General features: G+C 39.2%; 1 pseudogene; it reads left to right on the forward strand.

Moving 5' to 3' along the window:
- The first annotated feature begins 3,263 nt into the window (after positions 1–3,263).
- LOC145389868 (putative neural-cadherin 2) overlaps positions 3,264–13,647 on the forward strand; it is a 45,913-nt pseudogene continuing 35,529 nt past the window's right edge.

Raw genomic sequence — 13,647 nt, forward strand, 5'->3', positions numbered from 1 at the left:
GACCCCAGAAATTGTGATTGCTATATAGTGGCCTAGAGAACAGAAGACATGGTGGGCAAGAGAAGGAGAGGGAAGGAGAGCACGACCATTCCTATGCATGAAAAGAGGAAGATATCAAAAAGAAGAGCCAGAGGAGAAAGAAGAGGATACCCAACAACCGGTAAGCTAAAGAGAAAGTTGTGGTTGTATGGAGACAGCATCCTGAAAGGAGTAGGCAGGGAGATCCATTTTTTAACAGATGGTTATTATAGAATTATGGACAGAACAGAAGGAGGAGCAGGCATTAATGATATTAAAGAGATTGTGAATGAGCATCTTAAGGAAATAGAGCCAGATGACTATGTTGTAGTGGAAGGGGGAGGTAATGGACTTATAGAAGTGCTGAGGGAGATAGATCAGATCAGATCAGATGATTGTCGTAGGTAATGCCTTTTCAACGGCACCTCCTGAACTCTATTCCTTTTCAGTCATTCACTACGTTGTGTTTTGCTCCATTAATTTCTTTTTTCTTATTTCCCAGAGGTTATATAGGATACTTTTTTTCTGTTCAGTGTTTATGTCACTAAATAAATAATTTCCAATTATTTCTTCTTTATTTTCAATGTAGGGTTTTTGTAACTCCACAGCATTCAATCTCTGTTCATTGTACACTGTGCACTCGAGCATAAAATGTTCCAGATTTTCTTTTTCTGCACCGCATAATCTGCACTCTGTATTTCCATTTTCATGTCTCTTTCTATCGAATAATGGCAGGCAGTTTGTTCTTGCTCTATAGAAGATTGTTGATGCTGGTCTGTTATCATATACTTGTTCTTCTCTGATATTCTCTTTCCATTCTTTATATATCTTCAGGCTTGTTTTCCTAGATACTTCCTCCTTCCATTTCTGTGTGTCCCAATTCATTGTTTTCTCCTTTAGTCTGCTTTTTGTCATAATCATTAATTCTCTGTCAGCTATTCCTATTAATTCCTTGTACTTATTGGTTTCCTTCATCCAGTTCATATTCTGTATATTCATCATTTCTAGTATAGTTTTTAGTAATTCATTTTTGCCCTGAAGAATACCCCTGGTGTACTCTAATCTACCTGTGATTATTCTTCGTTTAACTAATAATGCTCCAATCTCTCCCCTTAGTGTGCAGTTTGCTGCATACTTGGGTGCTCCTAATATTTGTCTGTTTACTCCGTTCTCTATCCTCTGTAGCTTTTCAATTTCTGCTTCCGTGTAATTTATGATATTTGACCCATGAAGTATTGTAGGTACGGCTACATTTTTCCAGTAGGTTTGACCTATCATGACTTTATTACAACTCCTTGCTATTACCGAGTATGTAATATTTGCCATCTTTTGAGCTTTCTGTGCCATCATTTCCTTCTGTGTTTTGAAGTAGTTTCTTTTGTTATCTATCTGTAATCCAAGGTACTTTATATTATCAGTTACTTTTATCCCTTCTATTTCATCTGGCTGGTTTTTCATATTATGGATGATGATATTACTTTTGGTTCTATTTATGTTTAGACCACATTCTTGACTATATTCTATTACTGTTTTTAGGCTGTCTTTTGCATCTTCTGTCGAGTGTGCCATTAGCAGTCCATCATCAGCAAAGAATAGTACTCCTATTTTCAGTTTCTCATTAATGAATCCAATAGTTTGCCCTTCCAATTTTTCTATTATCAGGTTGGTTATTAATTTGAATAATATTGTTGAACCTGTGCAGCCTTGTCTAATCCCGCTAGTTATGTCCATTTCTATTTCAGAATCACCTACTTTTATTTTTGTTTTGTCTTCTTTATATATGTTAACAATGGTATCTATTATCTTTGGGTGTACCTTGTATCACATTAGTGCCTGTACTATTTTCTCTCTTTTAATTGAGTCAAATGCTTTTGAGTAATCAATGGATATTATTATAAGAGGTTTTCCCTTCTGGTAGCTATCCTCTATGCAGTATTGTAAGGTTAATAAGTTGTCTTCTATTTTAGCTCCCTTTGTGAAGCCTGCTTGTGTTTCTTTAGCCTCGTTATTTATGGTGATATGGCTATCCACAAAGTTTCCTATCAGTGACATACATATTTTGTACGAAACATTGGTCAGCGCTATTGGTCTGAGCTGGTCTGATGTAGGTTTAGTTGTTTTCTCTATCATTTTTGTATTTGACCATACCCATTCCTTAACTTCTGTCCCATCATCTATAATGTGCTGAAAGCAGTTTGTAAGGCTTTCTATACACTGCTCACTTTTTATCAGGACTTTGTAGAGTTCAGGCTTCTTTTGATCTGGTCCTGGGGCTTTTCTGTTTTTTTAACTTTTGTATGCAATGTTTTACTTGGTCTTGCGTAATATTTGGATATTCCATGGGTTTTATTTTGCTTTGTACTTTGCAGCACATGTCCATATGTTCTCTTATACTAGGAGGGAATTCATATGTTCTCTATATTGTGTCCTATTGGTATATCTATATTCATGACATTCAGATTACTTTCTAAGTCCAGCTTGTTAATGTATTCTTGCCTTGTGTCACTATTCCATGCTTCATTTATTTCATGCTTTTTATAGATTTTGTCCCAAAATTTTATTATTTCCTCACTAGCCTGTATATCATTTAGTTTGTTACCTTCTTTGCTGTATATTGCTAACTTGTCTAATTTTTTGTCTATACCTCTTAGTTTATTAACAGCCTCCCACAATTTTTTACCCTTTTCATTGCTTTCTTTTATTTCTTTTGTGAGCTTTTGTTCATGTTTAAACATCTCCTTTCTAATGAGGATTTGCACCTTCTGTTTTTGTTCCCTATAGAGCTCATATACTCTGTCTCTTTCATCCTGATTTTGTATGTTTCTTTTTTGCCTATTCAATCTTTTCCTCTCTTTTATTTCCTTTCTTATTTCATCGTTCATCCAAACAGGCTCCCTTATTTTATTTTCCCTTTCAATTACCTTTCTTCTATATCTTGTTTTTAGCGTTTCGCTGGCAGCTTCTTCTATTAATGTATTCATCTGTGTTATATTGGAAACTCTGACTTCATTAAGTTTTTCTTCCACTCTATTTGCATACTGTTGTAGTGATATCTCATCTGTCCTATAATACTCCACTGATTCCCACTTTCCTTGTTTGTTGAAGTTTGTTGAAGGTGACATTTTAACTGTAAAGATTACTGACCTGAAAGAAGAATGGTGGGTGACGATAGTTTACATGGGAGTGGAAGGAAAAGAAAACTATGAAGAAAATAAAAAGTTGTATGAAGTACTAAGTGGATAATAATGGGGGACCTGAATGCCCATATTGGTTTAAATAATGAGAGGGTGAACAAGAACGAACAGATGGCATTGGACTTCACAGAAAAGACCCAGCTTAAGATAAAGAACTGGGAGCTGGAAGACCCAGTAACATGGAGTGACAGAGGTATAAAATCAGCAATTGATTATATAATAATAAGTCATGAGGTTGAGACATATGGATGCAAGATATGGAAAAATGAGAATGTTGACATTTCTGACCATATAATGATTGGGATTACATGTGGAAAGACAAATAGGCGAAAAGAAATAAAAAAGACACAATGGAGAAAGAAATAGGATATAGCTAATGCGAATTGGCAGAAATACAGTCAGAATCTAGATGACCAGATACGTGAGGAAGAGAAGAGAGGAAGGTCTATTAATGATTGGGAGGAGAAAGTGTGAGAGAATGGGAGTATGGATGGGGTATATGTGCAGGAGTAGGTGAGAATGAGAGGGCAAAGGAAGGAGTATGTATAGTTGTGAGTAAAAGATGGAAGAGGAGCATAAGACAGTATGGATCAGTTGGGTCAAGGATTGTGTGGGTAAAGTTGAAAGTTGGAATACAAATGTGGGCGATTGTGTGTGTGTATGCGCCAACGCAAGATCGTGCTAGAAGAGTGAGAGAAGAGTTCTGGACAAATGTAGAAGTGTGCATGGAAAAGTTTGGAAGGAAGGAGAGAGTGTTTTTGATTGGTGATATGAATGGTAAAGTTGGGAATGTGAAGGTGGATGGAATAGTTGGTGAGTGGGGTGTGCCTGCTGAGATGGATGAGAATGGGAGTGCATTAGTGGACATTTGTGCTGGGAGGGGGTTGGTGATAGCCAATACCCTCTTCAGGCATAAAATGATTCACAGGTATACATGGCGAGTGATGAGAAGGGTGGGTGGTGAACTGAATGAAAGGAAGGCAATGATTGATTATGTGTGTGTGGATGAAAGGATGCGAAGATGTGTAATGGATGCAAGAGTTTATAGAGGTTGGGGGAGTGGACTTTCTGACCACTACTTGGTGATGGCCAGAATTAAAGTTCAAGTAAGTTGGAGGAACAGAAGAAGGGAAAGACGAGAGGAAGGAGTAGATGCAAGGAGAGTGGAAAGGTTACAAGAGGATGAGAAAAAGGTAGAGTATAAGAGAGAAGTGGAGGAACGATTGGGCAAATATGAATTGGAGCAGATGGGAGACGTGGAAGGTGTGTGTAGAATATTTACAGAAGAAATATGTGCAGCATGTGATGTGGTGTGTGGAAGGAAGAGAAGACGGAGGGGGGTGCAAGGAACAGCGTGGTGGACTGAAGAGGTGAAACAGGCTGTGGCACAAAAGAAGAAAGCATACAATGAATGGATGAGAAATAGGGGCGTGGAAGAGGTTGAGAGGCGGAAGAGAGAGTTATATGTAGAAAGGAAGAGAGGTGAAAAGATTAGTAAGAGAGAGTAAGAAAAGAGTGGATGAGGAATTTGGAAGAAATTTGAGTGTAAAGTGGAGGGACTGTAAGAAAATGTTCTGGAGAGAGGTGAAAAGAGTAAGACAGGGTGGAAGTGAAGTTAGCAGGGGAGTGAAAGATAAAAATGGTAGATTACTAGTGGAGAAGGGAGAAAAAGTGAGCAGATGGAGAGAACACTTTAAGGAATTGTTGAACGTAGAGGATGGAAGTAATGCGAGTATAAGTGGCTGGGGAATGGCTGGGAGAAGGAGGGAGGTGAGAAGACAGGAAGAAATCAGTAGGATAGAAGTTGTGGAAGCAATGAAGAAAGTTAAATTGGGGAAAGCCCCAGGAATTGATGGAGTGTGTGGTGAAATGCTGAAGCATGGGGGAGAGATAGTAGTAGAATGGATGTGGAAGATGTGCAGATTAGCCTGGGAGGAAGGTAGAGTCCCGGAGGATTGGAAGTCAGGTATAATTATTCCCTTGTACAAAGGAAAAGGGGAAAAAGAAGTGTGTGGTAATCATAGGGGCATTTGTCTTCTGAGTATAATAGGAAAAGTGTATGGTAGGATACTTATTGACAGAGTTAGAGAGAGGACAGAGAAATTAGTTGGAGAAGAACAGGGAGGCTTTAGGAAGGGAAGAGGTTGTGTAGATCAGATATTCATTCTCAGATCCTTAGTTGAAAAATTTTTAGAGAAGGGAAAGAAGTTGTATGCGGCATTCATGGATTTGGAGAAAGCATATGACAGGGTGGATAGACAAGGATTGTGGAAAGTGTTAAGAATATATGGAGTAGATGGAAAGTTGTTGAATGCTGTGAAGAGTATGTACGATGGTGCGAAGGCTGCAGTGCGTGTGGATGGTGAACTAAGTGAATTTTTCTCTTTGAAGGTTGGGTTGAAACAGGGATGTGTCATGTCTCCATGGTTGTTCAATCTGTACATGGATGGGGTAATAAAAGAGGTTCAAGGTAGGGTAGTGGATGTTGGAGTGGCCATGGTGAGAGAGGGTAGTGTTTGGAAACTCCCTGCACTGTTGTTTGCAGATGATACTGTGTTGTTGAGTGAAGATGAAGGGGAGCTGCAAGGCTTGGTTGATGAGTTTGAGAGAGTGTGTAAGAAACGGAATCTAAAGGTGAATGTAGGGAAGAGTAAAGTGATGGTCTTTGAGAGAGGTGAAGTCAGTGAATGTACAGCGAGGTTGGATGGTGAGGAATTGGAAAATGTGAGTACGTTTAAGTACTTGGGTAGTGTGATGAGTAAGGATGGAGGTTTGGAGGGTGAAGTGCTTGAAAGGGTACAGCAGGGAAGAAAGGTTGCTGGTTCCTTGAAAGCAGTGATAAGAAACAGGGAAGTGAGCATGGAAGTGAAAAAGTTACTGCATGACAGTATTGTGATCCCAACTCTAATGTACGGAAGTGAAGCTTGGACATTGTTGGAAGGACACAAGTCAAGAGTGAGAGCAGTGGAAATGAGTTATTTAAGAGGAGCCTGTGGAGTCACATGGAGAGACAGGCTGACGAATGAGGATATAAAGGAGCGTTGTGGTGTTGATGTGGATGTGATAGGAAGCGTTATGAGGAACATACTGAGGTGGTTTGGCCATGTGGAGAGGATGGAGAGTGAAAGACTGACGAAGAGAGTGTATGTGAGTGAGGTGGAGGGGGAAAGAGGGAGGGAGGCCGAGGTTGAGATGGTGGGATGGGGTGGAGAGGTATATGAGAGAGGGGGTGTGAGTTGGGAGCAGGGGAGTGAAATGGCGGGGGACAGGGCGACTTGGAGGCGATTTGTTTGGAGAAAGGGATGTAGAACAGTGTATTACGTTAAAAATAAAGGGTAAAGAAACAGAACATGAGGAAGAAATTCAGGAGGCAAGAGGGACAATAGGAACAAAAAAATTGAAGATAACAACGACAAGATTAAAAGGCTGGTGGGACAGGGAAGTAGAACTAGCAATTGAAGACAGGAAGAGGGAAAACAGGGTACAGAGAAAATGGGGGAAAATGATAAATAAACATGGAAAACAATATAGACAGGACTGGGAAAGAGCATGGAAAAGATACACAGAGGCAAAACAGACAGCAAAGATAATAATCTGTAGAAAAATAGGAAAGTGGGAAGAAGAACAAGCTCAAAAACTAAATGATATGCCCTGAAGGGAAAGAGAAAGAGAAGGGTGGAAAAGGTTGAAGAGAAACCTTGGAGAAAGGGATGTGGAACAGTGTATTAAGTTAAAAATAAAGGGTAAAGAAACAGAACATGAGGAAGAAATTAGATCCATTGTAGAAGGATACTGGAAGAAAGTAATGCTAAAAGACAATGAGGAAGAATCCACAGAGAATATTTGGATATATAGTGATAGCAAAGAAATGGGGAATGTAAGGATAGAAAGAAAAGATGTAGAAAAGGCTGTTAAAGCAATCAAGAATGGAAAGACAGGAGGAACAGATGGAATAATAGGTGAACTTATTAAATATGGTGGGGAAAAATTGACAAAGGCATTGACAAATCTGTTTAATCGTATCCTGGAGGAAGGGGAGGTACCACAGGACTGGAAAAGAAGTAGGGTGACACTTATACATAAGGGTGGAGGAAAAGCTAAGGAGGAAATTGGAAACTATAGGCCCATTAGTGTCATGAATGTATTAGCTAAGGTGTTTGGGATGATAATAAATGAAAAACTAATATCATGGGCAGAACAGTTCAAAATATGGGGTGAGGAACAGAGTGGGTTCAGGAAGGGTAGGGGAGGCCTTGAAAATGTTTTTGTAATGAAAGAAATCATAGAGAGGAACAAGAAGCAAGGAAAAGAGTTATACCTAGCATTTCTAGACTTTGAAAAAGCTTACGATACCGTTGATAGATGTAAATTGTTGAAACTATTGAGACATATTGGGGTGGATGGCAAGATAGTAGAAATAATAAAGAGATGGTATGAAGAAAATAAAGTGAAATTCACAACAGGAAATATAAGCACAGGGTGGGTTAACAATAACATCTGGGTGCGTTAAGGCTGTGTGTTGTCCCCTACGTTGTTCAACATTTACTTGGAAGAACTTTTAGTAAGAATCAGGAAATCAGGCAAAGGAGTGAGGATTGGAGATTGGAAATTAGGATGCCTGGCTTATGCAGATGATGTAGTACTCTTGGCGGAAAACAGGAAAGACACGGAAGACCTTATGGAAATAGCTGACAGATTTGGGAGGGAATGGAACCTAAGATTCAGTGCAGGAAAATGCAAGGTGATGGAATTTAATAACAGGGAGAAGAACCAGTGGGTGATGGGGAACAACGTAATGGAAATAGTAGATAAATATACGTACTTAGGTATAGAAGTGAGTAAGGAAGGAATAGGAGGGGAGAAACAAAGAAAGATTAATGAAGGGAAAGCTCGGAAGATGGCAGGCATGATTATAAATGGAGGGTGTAGAGTGATTAACAAGTATAACGTGGGTAAGAGTCTGTGGAAAGGAATAGCAGTGCCTTATTGTCTCTATGGATAGTAAATAACAAACTACCGAGATGGAGTTATCATGAAACTGGAAAAAGTACAAGACATAGTGGGTAGATGGGGCCTGGGGGGCCCCAAGAAGTACGGCAGTAGAAGCCATAAGGGGAGACATGGGCTGGAGCACATTCAAAGAAAGAATTGTGAAAGGAAAATTGGGGTTCACAAAGAAAATAGAAAAACTCAGTGTGGAAAGATGGGCTAAGAGGGTGCTGGAGGAAATAGGGGCAAGATCATCATGGGGGAGAGAAATTAACAGATGGGAGAGGAGAGAAAACCTGGCAGAGGTTTGGAGTCATATAGAAGGCAAACATATTAAGAAAAAGATTGAAGAGAACGGATTGAACAGATGGAAAGTGGGGTTAACAGGAAAAGTGACTCTGAAATGGTATAAAAGAAAGCAAAAACCAGAAGGGTTAAACTGGCATGTAGGAGACTGGGGAAGTAGACTGTTAGTTAAAGCTAGGACAGGTACTCTGGAAGTGAATGGTAGAAATAGAGAGGAACAGGACAAGAACTGCAAATTTTGTGAGGGGATAAAAGAAACAATAGAGCACCTAATTGTTGAATGCAGCAACTACAAAGAGCAAAGGGAGAAGTTAATAGCATCAGTAGTAGCGGTGATAGGAATGGAGGAATGGCAGAGAAGACTTGAGGAAGAAGATGGGGGGATTTGTACAGTACTGGGACTATATGGGGATGAGGAAGAAACAGGGAGAATAATGAAGTTTGCTAAAATATTTCTAACACAGTGTTGGAAGAAAAGGCAACAGCAAGAAGGACAGTAAATAAACATATAAAAAAGGTAACGAAAATTGAAGTGTGATCAAGAAAAGAGAAGAGGATAAGGAGCAAGAAGAGAAGGAGGACCTACGAAGCGATACAAAGCAACAGAGGTCACAAGAAGAAGAATAAGAAGGACCGAGAGGCTGAGGCAAAACGCTATTGTTTTTGGAAATTAAAGATGGAAGGAGAGGAGATAACAGGTAGAGGAGCAACGAAGAAGAACTGCAAGAAATGTGGATTTATTGGGAAAGTGAATTACAAGGAACTCTGCAGAAGGAGTGAAGAAGAGGAAGAAAAAAGGAGGGAAGTATGTCACATGCAAGAAGAGGGTATAAAGGTATGATGTTTATCTGTAATGCCTGCAAACCCAGGGTAAGAATTAACATGGACCAATGTGAAGAACTGAGGGAAGAGACCCAAGCTATGAAGGAAGAGCTACAGAAAGTGAGAGAGGAGCAGGAAGAGATGGGAAGGAGAATGATATATGAAGAAGGATTGGAATGAAAGAGAGGGAAAGAATGAAAGTACAGTGGGGATGAAAGAGAAGTTGGATGAGGTGTGGAAGAAGCACATAGAGCTGCAGGAAAAGATGAATGCCATTTATGGAAGATGGGAGGAAAAGGAGAAAGAAATGAAAGAATTGGTAACTAATATTACTGAGAAGGTGCTTAAGAGTGTAATGGAAAATTTAGAAGAGAGGGAGGATAAGGTAAAGAGAAGGAAGAATTTAGTTGTGTTCAATGTGCTAGGAAGTGATAATAGGGAGGCCAGAGAGAGAGAGAAAGAGGGTACAGAGGTATGTGCTAGAATATTTAAAGAAGTATTTATCCTTCTTTTTCTGTGCCTGTCCTCCTCTCTTCCTATTTCTCCCATCTTTCCTCTCACTTCTGACTGCTTTTCTTTCCTTTACAGGTGGCTTTACATTGAGTGACAAGCCTAATGGTTTCCTGCATGCCAAGAAACCATTTACAACCCTGGGTGGTAACCATATAACCAAACCATACGTGCTCCCTACGTGTCAATAAGTGGGTTGGCGGAGGGTTAGTGCCCCTCCCCGTAAAACAAATAACTCAAAGTCAAATGACCACCCCTTACGGGATTATGGCGTCTGGCAATAGATAGATAGAAGATCGTAAGATTGGACACAGATGATAATGAGAACTGACGGGACCGGAGAAATGAGAACATAAACAGTGAAGAGGGGGAATTTTTATTCAGGGTTATTAACATACAAGGTTTGTCTAAATGTAAAAGTAAGGAAGTAGAACAATTAGTAAATGATAATAGTATGTGATGTGATGTTGTTGAGGTATTGCCTTTACAATGGCACCTCTAAACGATTTCCTTCTTTCTCTTTTCTCCTTCTTCTGTGTCTTTCTGTGGTCACACTTCCTCTTCTCTTACTACGTGTAAGCTATAATCAGTCGCCTGAATTTCCGAGCTCCTTCACTTTCCTTTCTCTTTTTTTCCAGCATTTAAATATTATTAATTTCTTTTTTTCAATACCACTTGTATTAAATAGGAGGTTCCCAAGTATACTATTTCCTCTATATATGGCTGTTGTAATTCTACCAGTTGTGTTCTTTCTTCCATATATCCTGTGCAGTCTAATAAAAAATGTATCAAGTCTTCTGTTTCTGCATTACATATTGGACAATTTGTCTCAGTTCCCTTGAATCTATTTCTGTTTGCTAAATTTAGTGTATTAGATCTGCATTTAAACAGGATTATGGAGGCTGGTGAATTATCATATATTTCATCTACTCCACCTATTTCTTTCTTCCATTTTTTATATACTTCTAAGCTTGATTTATTTTCCATGTCTTTTCCCCACCTTTTTGTGTCCTCATCATATATTTTCCTGGTTAGTTCATCTTTTGTTATATTTTTTAACCCTTCTGTATTTAAGTCAAGATCTTTTAGTGCCTTCTCACATTCCCTCATCCACTTACTCTTGCGTTCCCTCAGCTCTTCTACAATTTCAATTAATAGTGCATTATTTCTTCTCTTTAAAATACCTTGGAGATATTGAAGCTTTTGCCCTCTTTAATTTTGTTTCCATTAGTGAGGCTCGTACTTCGCCCCTCAGGCAGCCTACTGCAGTGCTCATATTACCTCCCAGCATTGTTCTATACACTCCATTTTCTATTTTCTGTAGTTTGTCTATTTCTTCTTTATTAAAATCAATTACTCCTGCAGCATACAGAACTCCAGGGAGTGCTAGGCTCTTCCAGTAAGTTTTACTGATTAAAATTTTATTGCAGCTCCTAGCCATAACAGAGTAGGTTAAGTTTGCTGGTCTTTGTGCTTTCATAATGATGTTTTCTCTATGTCCTTTAACCCGCCCAGTCCCGGCCACTTTTTGACCACTGGTACCCCCCAATCCCGGGCAATTTTTGACCTTTTTTTTTTTTGCTAAAACTTTCGCTTTTGGTGAGAAACATCGAAAATTCATAGAGAAATCGCTCACCTGAGGTTTAAAATACTCATTACAGGTAGGAGAGCCTCCTTACTTTACTGGGTTTTCTATCAGGCTGGCACCAAAGAAAACGAGTTCTATGGGAGGATAACTATTTCACACCACTCATAAACGGTATTTATTTATCTACTGTTACGAATTTATATGTAGTACAAAAGTATATTGGTTTTCAAGCAGTAATATAGGCATTATAAGCATTGTTTCACTCGCTAATACCTGACCTTTTTTTGCCACATTACCTGATCATCATTTCTAACTGTTTCTTCCTCTAATGCTATGTAAAGTTTGTCCTCCACATTGTCATTGATTGGGGAATCACTCTGGCCCTGAATTTCGTACCGTGGCATGACATGGCTATACTGGCCAGGTCACTGATAACAGGTGAATTGCTGAGAAAAGGGCATGCAGGGGGGGGGAGGAGGTCATGCTGGGTAAGGCATTCTCTCTGCCTGGCATCTTGTTGAGGCAGGTGTCCCGTGTATACGTACCAAAAATGACTCGCGAAAATTGAAAATTGTGGAAATTATGAACCTTGCAATTGCAGGACGTTGAAGTACGTCCTCGGGATTAGCTGTGACAAAACGTGAGGACGTGGAAGTACGTCCTCGGGACGGCACGGGTTAAAGCAGTCTTTAGAGTCCACTATTGTTACCCCCAAATACTTAATTGAATTTACCACTTCTATACCCTCTATTTCTGTTGGTTTCTCCTTCATATTGAATATAATGAATTGACTTTTGGCTTTATTTATTTCTAGTCCACAGGTTTTACTAATATTTATTAACCTTCTAATGTTAGCTTTGGCCTCGTGTGCCTAACAGAAACACAAAAGAAAATTAGCAGTATAATATTTAGTCAAAATATATGTGTTGTAGAAAATATGAGAGATTTAGAAGAAAAGAAGGGAGGGGGGATAATGATTCTGTACAAGGGAAATCAAGGGATAGAAGTCAGTAAAGTCTATCTATCTATCTATCTATTGCCAGATGCCATAATCCCGTACAGGGTGGCCATTTGACTCTGAGTTATTTGTTTTACAGGGAGGGGCCCTAACCCTCCACCAAAGTAAACACTATAAATACTGATATGATACATGCTAAATGTTCAATAAGAGGTTGGGAGATGAAACTGATAGTGGTGTATTTTGCTGTACATGATAAGAATAGAAACAAAGCAATGAGGGAAGAAATAGAATCTATCATTGAGAGAAGTGAAGAGCCATTAATGATAGCAGGAGATTATAACAGGCATGTAGGGTTTAAAGGGGAACAAAGATTAGATGATAATGGAAGGATGATACTAGATTGGATGGACAAATATAGGCTCATAATGTTAAATGAAGATCAGAAATGTCTATCTATCCACATATCTATAGCCCGACGCCCTAATCCCGCAAAGGGTGGCTGCAGACAAAACGCCTCCAAGTCGCTCTGTCACCCACCATTTGACTACCCTCCCCCTCCCTCATATACCTCTCAACTCCATCCCTCCACCTCATCCTCGGTCTACCTCTCCCTCTCCCTCCCTCCACCTCACCTACATACACCCTCTTAGTCAGTCTTTCATTCTCCATTCTCTTCACATGTCAGAAATATACAGGAGAATTTGCATGGTGTAGGGAAAAACGAAAATGCACTATAGATTATACCTTGGTCAATGATAAATTATATGATAAGTATATAAGTATGAACATTGATGAAGGTAAAGAGTTTTTTGATTTGTCAGATCATAATTTAATGGATATAAAAATAAAAGCAAAGAAACGAAAAACAATTCAGAAATACGGAATGGATAGTAAGAGAATATTACAAGTCAGATAAAAAATCAATGAAAAAGTTTGAAGAAGAATTGGAAAAAAGAATAAAAAGAGAGAATATCAGAGACATAAAAGATTTGGAAGAAAGGATGAAAAACTCCCTGTACTGTTGTTTGCAGATGATGCTGTGTTGTTGAGTGAAGACGAAGGGGAGCTGCAAGGCTTGGTGGATGAGTTTGGGAGAGTGTGTAAGAAACGGAATGTAAAGTGAATGTAGGGAAGAGTAAAGTGATGGTCTTTGAGAGGGGTGAAGTCAGTGAATGTACAGCGAGGTTGGATGGTGAGGAATTGGAAAATGTGAGTACGTTTAATTAAGTACTTGGGGAGTGTGATGAGCAAGGATGGAG

The sequence above is a fragment of the Coenobita brevimanus genome, unplaced genomic scaffold (assembly GCF_032717465.1).
Source record: "Coenobita brevimanus isolate Jiangsu-jjx unplaced genomic scaffold, ASM3271746v2 jjx.HiC_scaffold_2567, whole genome shotgun sequence".
Lineage (NCBI taxonomy): Eukaryota > Metazoa > Arthropoda > Malacostraca > Decapoda > Coenobitidae > Coenobita > Coenobita brevimanus.